Source organism: Styela clava, chromosome 7, assembly GCF_964204865.1.
Source record: "Styela clava chromosome 7, kaStyClav1.hap1.2, whole genome shotgun sequence".
In the NCBI taxonomy this organism is placed as follows: Eukaryota; Metazoa; Chordata; class Ascidiacea; order Stolidobranchia; family Styelidae; genus Styela; species Styela clava.
The window spans coordinates 22721958-22736651 of record NC_135256.1 but is presented as its reverse complement, the minus strand read 5'-3'; positions in this window follow the sequence as shown (position 1 = coordinate 22736651).

Genomic DNA, 14694 nt, shown 5'->3' with positions numbered 1-14694 from the left:
AAGTACCAAACCTACAGAGAATTGGGTAATTTATACCTACGATATTCGTTCAATTCATTCGTTTCTCATTCATAGTTCCATTTAAGAACTGATAATCTGATATCAGGTACAAACATGAATAAAATTACTGTTATATGTTTGTTTTCATTTCTGGGATAACTGCAGATTATTCGCCAAAAGAAGAATTCGTGCATTCGGAATTCTTTGCACGATTTGACAAAAAGGTTTGTCAGGTTTTATATCATTTATTTGTTATTAATTTTAATTTATGGTTCTAAATTATTTTTATATTATATTACAGATAACCCTGAGTGAGGCAAAAAAGTTTGAATTTCCAAAACAAGAGGCATTTGTGTTCAACAAATACCCGAAATGTGCTCGAATAAGGTATATTATGAGAATATTGAAATTACGAATCAACCCAAAAGTTGATTTATTTGAATGTTCATGACGCAACCTGAAAGCATTTGTTGATGCTATTGCAAATTGACTTACTTTATACATGCTCAAACTTTTAGAAATCATTTGTCATATATGATTTTTGTATATTTATGCTACCGCGGCTTATACATTTAGCGAATTGTTGTCTCTCGAAAAGCTACGTTGGCCTAATTGAGGAACAATGCTTTTAGTACTTATTTTTTTAATGTTTGTTTTTGAGATTCCGGTTTGCTTTTCATTATTTAGATACACTACCGGCCCAGACAAAATTTGTTCGGCACATGGTAATAGAAAACACACAACTTGTGCAGATCAGAAATGCACTCACATATCTTACTACGGTTCAACGAAATGTAATCCGCAGGTCAAATTGTTCAAATCATTCGAACACTACGGTGTTGAGTGCAAGTAAGTCCAAGTTGTATAGAAAAGTGGTGAAACGATTGTTTTTTTTCTACTGTGGGCTATTGAAAATTGGCTTTTTTTACAGGAAGCCAAAAAAAGCGTGCGGAGATGACAAAAGTAACAATAAAAGATATAATGCCTTTTATCCAGACCCACGTAGATCACAAGATTCAGATGATGACACTTGCGAATGTCAGACTATCTGGTGCTTTGGTGAAATTATGACAATTTACGAACAAGAAGGAAAACTGTTGAAAGGAAACGTCACAATAAAGGTTTGTGCTTTTTCTGATAACTTTTTAAAAGTCTCGCAATATATTACAATATATTCAGTATTTAATTTATCCACATCCGAAAATGATTTCAAGTTTATTCATGGTTATTCTTCATTATTGTGTGGAAACTAAAATCCACCACAACTTGCCGAAAGGTTGTGTGACATTGTTTAAAACTATTATAATAATAATAATAAATAAATAAAAAATTCTTGTAATTAACAAATTGATTGGTTTCATATCACTTTTTGTTATACAGACCCCATGCAAATGTGAATGCAGAAGGAGGTTCACAATGATCGGACCATACCATTGAGGAAAATATGTTTTCTACATTCCGATTTTTGCTCTCTATCACACAAATCTGTATTCCAATGCACTGAACATTATCAATATATGTGTCTGAGAAAAAAAAATTTTTGATCAGCATTTGTAATCTGTATTGTAAGGGATTTAGTAAAAGAAGCGTTAAATAATTTTGACAATTTGCCCAAATGGAGACGAATTGGATTAATTTCTAATTGTCCATATCTTCGGTATCTTGAATTCTTTTCTTTCATTGGGATGAACATATATATATATTACGGTACTTAACCGGACCTGCCATAATGCAGTACTTAAGTTTCAAGTGGACTTCGTTCATGTGTCCGTATCATTGTTTTTAAATACGGGCACGGAGAGCACGGGCGCCATTGACAACTACCAAAAAAAAGAGTCAACAGAATCCTCTCGATAACAGACATAAAATTGTTGTCCGGTTAATTTGTCCACTTAATTCAGACCGCCAAGTGTTTTAGGCTATTTCGCCACTGAGCCTCCTATCTGTCGCCTTGAATGTCTATATAAATGATGTTGCTTTTGAAAATAACTTTTCAGTGCATTAACAAACACCCATTCATTTGCGGAAATGGTTATTAATAGCCAAATATTTATTTGACATCTATAAATGTAAACGGGTTTCCATGTTAGTACTACACATTTTTAAAGTGTATGACTCCGCTTCAATTTCCAATAGATTCGAACACTTTAGCAATATTTATCACAGAGAAGAGCGTTTTTTTTCAATATTCCGTCTTTCGTACAAGGGAGATGCACTGTGTTCGGTGTTGAAATTTTGAGACTTGATGGTTACTTTCTTTTTGATACTTTCTTTCTGATTCGAATGCTCGAATATTTTGTCCAGCAACCGAGATTCGATTAAATTTTATGTGATTAAACTTTTTTTTATGTTTTATGTAAATTCTAACGTAAATCGTAACTTGTCTAATACTTGTAAGTTTGGTAAAAACGTTTGCGCCCCGCGATGAATTTCTAAATGTGAAATGACCGGACCCGCGCCACTAAAAAGGTCAGTGACTTACATGTACTATACCACTGCATAACGTTTCTAAATCGGAATTGACCGTTGAGGACTGATCAAAATGCTCCGCGGAAAAAACCTCCGAGTGGATAAGACCGGTACGGCAACACATTTAGCGCAGTTGGTCACAAAGATCACGACACGGGCCGATGCGTCGACCATCTGGCTCAGAGAAGATATGACGATTGAGAAAGTCGATTGTTAGGGCCTGAGCCACAAACTTTCCCAGTCGAGTAAGAGCAAACGAATGGTCCATGTGATCGAGAAAGTTCAAGGTTTTGAACGCCTAGGTAACCCAAAATATGTCCGGTTCACGGGCAACATTTGGGGCGACCAGGCCCCCGGCTGCAGTTGTGGAGTGCAAAAACGGCTGACAGATCCGGTCTGGAAACGGTTCTTTTCAAACGACGGATGCCGTATGCTCGAGATCGCGCAGGCGAAAATACAGAATTCGTAGTTGAAAAAAGCCTTGCCTTAGAATAAATAATAAGTAGAATAAGGTAGAATAGGGTAGAATAAATCTCTTCGGCGCCAATAGTTTTGGGACGGAATTATCTCACAAGCAAAGAGCCCCCGAAAACTCACTCTGTCCGACGATCCGATACCCCATGCTCTTGCTGAGATATCTTCAGAAGTCATCACCCTTGAGAACAGCAACCTCGACACCATTGAGATAGAAACTAGACGGAAATTGAATTATAATTCTCGCAACGAGAGCAAGAAAGATTTAATATTCCGGAATGTCGATGCACAACGCTCCAGTTTTTTAGTACTAGGGTTGGGGATACAAATTCGAGTCTACAAGAATTGGAGCGGCAAAAATATTCTCCCATGAATCGCTCACCCACGAGAACAGCGGCATACAAGGAAGGATTGGAGGTTAAACTACTTGCCTTGCCTGATCGGGATAATGGTAAAATAATATAAAAAAACAAGAATAGAAAAATATAAATAGGTAACTGATCTAAATTGCCTAAATACAATTGCTAAACAAACAGTAAATCAGTCGAGAGCTAATAATGCGTACACAGTTTGAATTGAGTTTTCCTTGATCGAGCATCGATTGCCGAAAACCTTGCTAAAGCGGTGTAATTGGCGATTTTTAGAATTATATCACATTTCAGCACCATCAGGTGCAGAATTTGACCTCCGAAATCCTTCGATGTTTGCCCAAGGCAATGATAAGTTGCACAATGCTGCCGGGGCGAGAGACTGGAAATTCCTACGATAATTTTCCGCTTCCGATTCTCACAAGTTCCACACTGCAAAGTCGTGAATTTGCTGTCGTCATCGACTATTATTGATATTCCAAAGCTGACGGCAGAACCCAAGAAGACTTGTTCCTGCCATGGGGAATTGTAAGCCGGACACGGCTTTTAGACGTTGGCATCCAGCATCCAGCTGTTTTCCAAAGGAAGCCGTCAGCAGTGCCCCAATTACGGTCCACGTAACGATTTAGAATGACCCGACGAAATTGAGAAATAGTTTAACACTTTATGTTCTTATCTTTTGAGTTTTAGATACCGTCTATCGTTACATCATTGTCACAGTTTAATCACGTTTATTTCGTAACAATTGAATTATACCGGTATCTTATGTATACGTATCCGTATTAGGATTACACACTGCAGTACTGTATTTTAGATATCAGCCGTATATTAAAAAGGCTTAAAGATGTCACAAAACGAAAACTAGGCACTGAAAACAGACGTCTTTTAGATGAATGGCAGCGTTTTTATTTTTTTATTGAAAAGAATCAGACGTCAGCAATTGTCTTCATTGCCAACAAAATATTTCAGTTTTAAAGGAATACAACATTATGCGCCATGATGATCAGTTGACGCGCGTATTTCAAAATTTAATTTATTGCTTAATTCATACAAAAGTCAAACATACATTCCCAAAAAAAAAAATGTGAAATGAAAGTGGATCTATGTTATGGGCCAGTTATAATGTAGCCCGCAACATTGCTAAAAAGAATCTCCCGTTTGTTGAGGGGTAATTTTCGCGTGAATATATGCTGCAAGTTTTGGAAGTCATTTCTCCTGATATAAAAGTTAATTTTCCAGCATCAGTCTTTCTAACAACAAAATTATGAACCTTAACAAATCAAAACTTTGGTCGAGACTGACAGTCAATTACTTGACTGCGTTATTCGGAATACAATGTAATAAATTAGAGCCACGTTTTGAATTAAAACTAAATTATGGCATTTCGTTTTTATATATATATATATACACATTGGGATGTTTTTTGTGTAACAAAACAAGCCATAAGTAGTCATTCATACAATGCCAGTTGGGCAAGTAACCTTATTAGTCACTATCAGTTGCAAATTACTTGTAGAAAGCCGTGCTCGTTATTTATTTTTCGGGAATTCTATCAGCTAACAATTATAATTATGAATTTTATTACTTTACTACTTACATTAATTTTATAACAAACTGCGATGCTATGTGTATCTAAAATCAAGCTTAGAGCCTAGTTTGGAGCCCAGTTCTCAAAATTTTATCAGCGGTGAACCCCAGCCGTGTATTCGCCGTAAACTATTTAACACCCCCTAAATTTCGTACACCCCCCCCCCCCTAAATTGAAAAGCTGGGGAACATATTGGCCGTCAGAAATTATGAGCTTTTAAACTCAACGACTTGATTGGTGGATCCCAAGTTCCACGACGGTCGAAGGAAGTCTCGGCGACGGAAAAGCGCATGGTATTTTCGCTCGACGACGATAATCGATCACGCTTTGGTACCTCATCTCCATGTCTCTTTCATCTCCGATATTCAAACATCTGATGCATTGTAGAAGACCATCTTATTCTGCAAAAATCCACAACAATTCGGGCCCTCAATCAATCACATGGTACGATGTAAGAGTCGCTCTGACAAAATTCCGCTGTAAACCTCCCATAAACCTGGGAAGATTTCGTGATAACCCAGGCATTCTCAAATACAGACTCCATCTGTATACCCCTTACTTTTACACCTTTAGTCTTAAGCTTTCAACTACATCGTTATGGTTGACAGATATATATATATATAAATATATATGTATACAAAGATGGAGAGAGCCTGACGATGAGTTCAAAGATTTGGCGAACAGCTCACGTATAGGGTTTTTGTAGCTTTTGCCATAAGCATAGAGCTTTGAATAGATGGTGTCCCAGAATTCACTGCTACAGAAATCCGCAAGTTGCGGACAGGTTGAGTGTCAATCATTGATCGCATTTTTCCATAGTTACTGCAGTGCAGAAGTTTTTTGTGAAAACCGTTAGGACATCACAAAAAACACTGGCGCAAATAGTGTAATGAATACGGATGTATTCCAGCAATACTACAATATTGCCACATTTCGAATCATGATACAATAATGTCTCTAGCCATGCAGTTATACGGTAGACCAACGCGTTGCTTCATTCCTAACCCACATGTAAAATACAAACCATATCATACATGACAAGAAGCCAGGGCAGCTGAGGAGGAAGCTCTTTGAAATCGACACATAAAGGCTGCGAAACGTTGGACCGTACGCTGTAGGCTGTGATTATCATTGAAGTGAAACAGTTCAACTCATACATGGTTAAAGTTGTTGGAAAGGATGGTTGACAAAATGATCTACAGGTCCACTTTGTGTTCAATGTATGTCTATGTTTTCCCTATTTCCCAAATTGCCTCCCTAGATGCCTACGATCGTGCACACGTGTACCAGTTTGCAATTTTTAATTAAAACGCCGAGAGTCAAGTGTATAAATCGAAAACGCGCTTCGGTAATATGCCAAATAATATTTATTTCAAGGGTTTTTAGTGGTGATAAAGTGAACCCCATTGTCTACTTCGACATTTCGAATTTACTTTCCTGATGTTCTAATAAACAGAAACCATTATTTATGTGCATGTTATCACTTTTTTATTGTTGTAATTGAAATAAGCTTGTCTGAAGAAGTCTGGCCTCGGTCGACGAAACGTTACAGACATACAATTGTGTTATCTTCTATCCAGCAAGTGTTTCGTATATATTCGTATAAAAGTTCTTGAAATAGGGCGCTGTGCATGGAACACTCGTTTTCAGTTGCTCTCCTTTTTCGTGAAGACGAAAAAAGACAAGCTCAATCTCAAATAAATGACTGAATGAAACAGCGGATAGCACAAAGCTTTGAATAAGAGTTCTCGTGCACGGAAAATAGGAATTCCGCCATTTATAGGCCTATTTGGTACCGTATTTTACGTACCATAAGACGCAGCGGGTTATACGGCGCTCTGTCGATGAATTGCTCAGAATGGGGGTTTATCCATACATGAGACGGGGTGTCTCCAAAATATCGTGTCCCACGTATACCACGTGTCCCACGGACAAGTGAGACACGTGGTACAAGTGGGACACGTGGTACAAATGGGACACGACATTTTGGAGATACCGCATGAGACGCATTGGGCTTTGAGGCGCAATCGTTGATGGTGTAGGACGTAGGTAGGAAATAAAGCACTGCCTGATCTATACATTAGGCGCGTCGTCTCATAAGGCGTACAATAGATTTATGAGGTACGATCTTCCAAAACGCCCCGTTCGACATTTAATTTCATGCTATTGACTTCATTTACAAATGCTGCATTCTCTTCCCGAAGATTTTAGCACTCATGACCCCCATGTTTATCATTCCAAAAATACAACAATGCACGTATTGCGCACCTTCTAGGCAGAGAAAGGTCATCTCGATTTACTTTGGTGAAGCCAAAGGAAACGTAATTGTCGTCCCATTTTTTAGAAAGATTAGAAATTCGAAAAAAAAAATCCGCGTCTACAATACGTTTACGACGACTACTTTGCAGTTCAGCGAAACTATAAATTAGATTCGATCACCATCTGCTAGTCAGAAGGCCTGCCAAACAACTAAGGATTAAAATTCGCGGAATAGAAAAAAATTCATAATGGTATTTTAATTCGTAGATTCCAAATAACTCATGATCAAGAAAACGCCCCGTAAAATAACTATGGAAAACGGGATATTTTCTTATTGATGGAAAAGTGTGCAACGAAATAAAATCAAATATGCGCCCAGTATCGTGGCTTCTCCCTAGATCACCGAGTACCCTGATGATATCCTATTTGCTGACGACACCAACCATTTTCTACAGGAGGAATAATTTATCAGACCTGATTGAAAGAGCTAATGCTGACCTTGGTAATATTTAATCTTGGTTAACTGCTAACAAACTAACGGTAAATGCGGACAAGACCAAGTACGTGATCTTTAGTGCACCTAGACACAAACTACCCATGCTTAACGATGAGATAATGCTACAGTCCAAGTGCATCCACAAAGTTAACCAAATTCGTTTCCTAGGTGTTTTACTTGATGACCAATTACCATGGAAATCTCATTCACAATTGGTACTATCCAAAACAAGGACAGCACTCGGAGCTATTTCAAAAATCAATAAAAACCTTAATATATAAGTCGTGCCTATTAACAATATATCAGTCCACAATAGAAAGTCTAATATATATATATACGATATTGTATACACCTGGATGCATATTCCTGAAAAAATTGAAAATATTTGTAATAAATTCCTGAAAATGACTTTTCACAGGGGTCGGAGAAATAATGTCGCGGATTTCTTCAAAAGTGAAAAACTACTAGGTGTTGAAGACTTTATGAAACTTGAGATTTACACATTGATGTTTTTTTTATCTTCTATTGGACAACTCCCCAGTTGCTTCCATCGTGTTTTTGTAAATAATATTACCCAAAATAGCCAAGTCACGATAATTTTTTCGTTCCGTAGCCTAAGCGAGACAGTCAACAAAAATTGTTCACATTTTTTGGGCCTGAATTACTGCCTAACAGTATTAAAAGCTCAAAAACGACGTCCGAATTCAGATTCAAACTTAGGATCAAACAAATCGTTAGGCGTTTTGTAAGATTTATTGTAAAAACACATTAAATGGCAATTTATACCCTATCTCCATCCTACCACACCGGAACCCAGGACATGAACGTGCCATTAACTATCTATTGTACATATCGTCGTTGTGCTGCATTTCTTTGTCTTGTGATTTCACTAAGTTTTATTTGTATATTTCATGTCTGCTGTCCTACTATAAGGCAGCAGTCTTAAACTGCAGTTGTACTTGTTAGGACTTAGGAGTGCATGTCACACATCTCCGTTTTAGGCCAATAAGGTCTCGAACATGTATCCCGTCTCTGTTATACTGTTCAATATGCAGACACGGTTACATTTGTGAGGCAAATAGACATTATATGAATGCTCGAACTGCTCTGTAGCCTCTTTGGGATCATGGGGCACCCGGATGTGAACCGCTGCTGTGTTGCAATGTAGATAGGTTAATTTCTTCAATATCTTTGAAATTTACAACAGCGGACAGATAGCAAACGCAAAATATGAAAAAGTGCTTTCTATAGTTGGCTACCATACAAACTTTAACCTATGGGAGCCCATACTCACTTTCATTTTCGCAGTATTGGCCTTTGTATTTTATAAGTTAAAAGAAATAGAAATTACAACAACACAACAAAATGTAGGAACTTAATAGAAACACGTAAATTTAGCATTAAGTTTCATTAGAGTTTGAGTTAATTGAGATCGGGGTCATTTTTTCAATCGGCTTTTTGCCACCGGGTGAGTTTACATATCATTAAAACACCATTCGATGACAGCTATGATTTTCATTGATTAATTGAAAAGGAGGTAAAATATCTTTTTAGTATGCTACGTTTAATTTTCTTCTTTTGATTTTCCGAAATATTTATTAGGACTTGGGAGCAATAAAATGACTGAACTACCTTGCCAGGCGGTAATTGGTAATTCCAAGGACCACCAACCTTTATGAAGCCGAGGGAAACTTCCTGTAGCTATGGGATGCCCGTTGGATGCACTTGTTGGATATTACTATTAATAGTATTTAACCACCAGGAGACACTGATAATGTTAAAGATTTTTTATGAAATTATCATCAATTATAACAGTCTAGGAAACCACAATGTACATGCTTTTTTAACAAACGTATACGTGCGGTCTTTACGAGCGGCGCGATTCTGACCCAAGGCCTACTCTAATAGGCACACACTCCGCATCTTTATACTGCACTGTAGGCTAAGTAGGTAGACAATGAGGTAGGTAGGCAATAGGAAAGAAAGCAATGCCTGACTCATACATTAAGCGCGACGTTCCTATAAGGCGAACGATCGATTTTGGTGGGGAAAACGTATTCAAAACGCCCCTTATAGTCCGTAAAATACCCCATTATTTAGATTCATGCTTTTGACTTCATTTACTAATGCCTCATTGCAGTGGTTCCAAACCTCTCATGGCTTCTGGCCCCCTTTTTGTATACTTTAGCACTCCTCGCTCTCTTGTTTTTTCTTTCCAAAAATACAACAAAGCGGGCATTGCGCACTTTCTAGAGCTAGGATATTTACTTTGGTAAAGCCAAGGCAACCTAATTGTCGTTTCATTCGTTGGAAATATTGAAATTCAAATAAATAAAATTTGCGTCTACAATACGTGTATGACGGCTATCTCGCAGTCAGCGTAACTGAAGATTATGACCCATATCTGCAGGACAGAAGGCCAGCCAACCAACGATGTTCCTAGGGTTTTGTTTTTTATCAATTCTAAAAAAACATCGTGTTTAAAAACAAGGGCTTGTTTTGAATCAATTTTTTTCTGTATTTTTCCTCAGAAATTCAGTGACAAATTATACCTTGTTCCCATTTCCAAAAGTGGCACGTTTTACGAAAAATGCGCTTTACAAGAAATATGTGCTACCCTCTGTACTATATTCTCTGCTTTTGCGGCAACATTGGCCAATGAACGCAGACTTCTGCATGACGTAACAATTAAAATTTGATCAGCTGTTGGCGGGCGGATGAATCTCAATTATTACTGCTCGATTTTTTGTTGAGTTGGATAGCCTTTCCATCGTCTTTTTTTAGTCATTATCAGTTAAGTTACGCTAAGACAGTGTTAAAAAGTATATGTAAGCTATTAAACACTTGTCAAAAGACACTCATGCTGCTCCAAATAGGATTTTCCTCCTCATTTTAGATACTGTAATACAAAAGAAAACGACAATGTTTCACCAATCCAACCTAACGAAGGCTCTAATCGCTGCTGCTATCAGCGCTATACCTGCAAGAATAAAATGGATCGAAAAAGGAGTCTTGAAGAAAAGCGTAAAGATATATGAGAACCATAACAGTTTCAAACAGCTTAGATGGGCTATTCATATATATTAAAATACTTTGGCACTTTTCTGCACTTGAAACTGCCCATTAAGCTGATGTTGGAGGACTTCATTGAGTTTTTTTCTCAACTATGAAGATCTGTTGAGGTTAACGAGGCAATAATAAATGAAACTGAGAAATTTGTTTGTTCACTGTATATAGATGATATGAAGAATGTAAATGAAATCAAGGCACGTCTTTTCAAAACTGACAAGGCAGGACTTTAGTCAATTATTCCCCCACCCCACCATCAAAATAATTTATGCATGTGTGATAAAAACAACCTGAATTGCACAGATTTTTGTTTTTGTATCGACTGTCGATTTTCGAGAATGTGGACTTCGGAAGCAATTCAGAAGAAAGTGAATTAGATATTGAAGTTGATTTAATAAATATTATTTATTAGTTTTTTTTCAGACATCTGTTAGTGTCGAAAGTTCTGTTTCTATACATAATATTGCATTTGTTTCTACAGGGATTCCTCGACCTACGACGTTGTTCCGTTCTTGAGATGCGGTGTAACCCGAATTTTAGTGTAAGTCGGAACATTATACTGTACAGTACATAAATGACCCTATACATATCGTACTGTATTGTAAAGTATGGTACAGTAATAAAATGTACAAATAATGCAAAAAGTACGATGTAAATGAGGAAAACCAATGAGCCCAAAGCACTGATTTTCTTGATCACAATTATCCAGTTTAAGGGCTTAGATATTACAGTACAGAATTCTATTTTATATTTTTTGGAAGTGCGTTCGTAACCTCGAAACAGCGTAAGTCGCGACCGTCGTAACCCGAGGACTCCCTGTATTGCCTTTCTTTGTCTAATTGTAATATTTTTGTTCACTATGTTATGTACATACTGTATTCATTTAATTCTCTTGGCTATTTCGGTAAATTTCTAAGTGAGAAATAACTGATTTATTTGTTTTTTTGTACTCACGATGTTAATTTGTGACTTCATTGCTTAAAAATAAATACGTTTGATAGCTACTAAAAAATAAATGCAATTTCTTATACTGTTTTTTGTTGTAAACTGCTTGTTTGAAGAAGTCTGGTTTTGGTCAGACAAAACGTTACAGAAATACATTTGTGTTAGTGTGCAGCAGGGCTTTTTAAATTGCATAGTTTGTATGATGTGTGGTTGTAAACCTATGGTTATTGATTTTCTGGGAACCCCCTTATATTCAAGTTCGCATCAGAATTGTGGAACAAGCTGTGGGATGGGACCCCGGGATTTGGACAGTTTTTTTTTCAATCCCGATCCCGCAATTATTTCCTAAAAATCCCGGGATTTTGAGGCTTTGTTATCCACATATAGATATTCTCACAAATGTCAGGTTATACCATTTTATTTAATACTCATCTATGATAAGGACCTACAAGTGTACAATTACTTACTTAGCCTATACTTTTTATCACCGTATTAGCACAACTTAACTAATAATAACTGAAAAAGACGATGGAAAGGCTACCCAACTCAACGCAAGATCGAGCAGTAATAACTGAGATTAATCCGCCCGCCAACAGTTTATCAAATTTTAATTGTGACGTTATGCAGAAGTCTGCGTTTATTGGCCATGTTGCCAGAAAAGTAGAGAATATAATCGTAAATATATACTAATACATATCGTAGCACATATTTCTTGTGGTAAAAGCGTCTTTTTCGTAAAATGTCATTGGTAAAACGTGCAACCTTTGGAAATGGGAACAAGGTATTGTTTATTACTAAGGAACATTTTAGAATTATTCCCAGGTAGGTTCTTTATACACGCTACGAAGGGCGTTTTTTAGGGCCTCGTTTCACGGCCTACCGGAATACGGGTTTTCCAGTCAATGGACCTTTCCCCGAGCATCGACTTCCTTGTTTACTTCGTGACATTGGCTAATCAGCAAGATACAAAACGTGACGTAACAATGCCCACTTTTCGCATCTGCTCAGACACTTTTCTCACTCAGACAGATTTTCAAGCGTGGTTGTAAACATTACCTCGTTTTTGCGTTTTTGAACTCTATTCGTCAGTTTTCAGTTGTGTTACGGAAACTTAAATATAAATCAGATAATTCAATGATCCCTCTTTCTTCCTAGGAGTTTTAATTTAGTTGCAGTAATAAAAATTAGTGTAGAAATAGCTGTGATAGATTAGCCTGAAATTCTTTACCGGTAGTTTTAAAAAAGAGATTGTTGTATGCAATGAATCATAATGATGATTTGAAACATATACCCCATTTTACAGGCGCCAACTCGGAAAAGCACTCTTAAAATAGCCCCGAAAATTTTGCAATGGTAAAGTATAGGAAGAATTTTTCGGGGGTCAAAGGTCGGGGAAAGGTCCATCAGATGCTTGAGTACTGGTGTGTGGTTCATGCTTTAGGTGGCGTTGTTTGTCTTGTGTGCTCAAAGCTGTGTGTGCGGACCACCACAATGGTGCGGACTGTCAGCTAAGACTGTAAGATGCTATTAAAGTACAGAAGTACGGTGTTAGGTAATACGCCGTTTTTCTAAACTTGTAATAAGAATACTTTCGAAGACATTCATCATGTAATGCATATTACTACTGCATAAGGGTCAGTACAGCAGTAGACTATCTTTGGTATTTGATTATGATACGGTACCGGTACCGTATTTTTTATTGGAAAAGTTACTTCTGCTAAGTTATAGCTTAGAGAGGATTTATTATCACAAAACAAACTCAACCACGGGTCTAGTATAGTTTAGTACCACAAGTACTTCCAGTGGGCGTAGCATACCGGTAACGATTTTTGCATATGTTATTCCTAACCCTCACCTGACTATGCCATCCAAAAATTACGTCACTACGATGTCACCATCACGTCATAGGGATTGCCAAAGTATAATTACGATCGCCCGAAATGGCATCTGCACCGCCGATAAGAACTTGCTAAAGCCGGCGATCTCTCTCCTATCGTGATCGTTGCGACGAGAAAACGAGAAAAATAGCTTGCTCGATTTCGGGTTATCGTCTGCGCGTTTTAGACTTTAGAGGACCATCCACATTCTTCGGTGAGCCTTATTACGCCACTATGACGTAATTTTTCAGTGACGTAGTTAGGTGGTGGTTAGGATTGACATATGCAAAAATTGTTGAGCCAGGCCAACTAGAAGTGGATGTGGTACTAAACTATACTAGACGGGTCTTACTACTTACTGAATACAGCGCGAAACACCGCAAAGAGCGCAAAACAGCGCAAAAGAGCGCGAAACAGCGCAAAATAGCGCAAAACAGAGGAAAACAGCGCGAAACAGAAGGAAACCAGCGCAAAACAGAGGGAAACAACGCAAAACAGGAGACGCAGTCATTACCACCTCCTGCCACGAAAGAACCAAGGCGGCTCTCGCCATGGTTTTATGGCGCTATTTCCGGTATATTTACAAGGTTATGTACCGGATTATAGGTCATCATGCGAAATTTTATCTACCTTTTTGGTGCTCCAGAAGTATGTGCAGCAATATGTCGCACAACCTGAATCCGCTACACACACACACACACACATACTATTTTCAGGTTGTGCGCTATCTTGGTACACATACTTCTGGAGGTCCCTTTTTACCTAACCCTAACCCTAAAGCCAACCATATCCACATGGAAAATGTTCTAAATTATGGTACCCAAAATGTGTCACCAGCAGGGGCAGACCTGCCATTACAGCATTACTGGCTACATACGTTGGTTTGTGTTTTTAATTTGCTGCCGTGGTAATCCAACTCAAAACAAGGTGCCCCGAACTCATTGCAAAATTTTTTTCTGCTTCACACTGTTTCCCTCTGTTTTGCGCTCTTTCGCGCTGTTTTGCGCTGTTTCCCCACTATTTTGCGCTGTTTCGCGCTATTTTGCGGTGTTTCGCGCTCTTTTGCGCTGTTTCGCGCTCTTTGCGGTGTTTCGCGCTGTATTCAGTAAGTAGTAAGACCGATACTAGACCCCTCAACCACTAACTTCT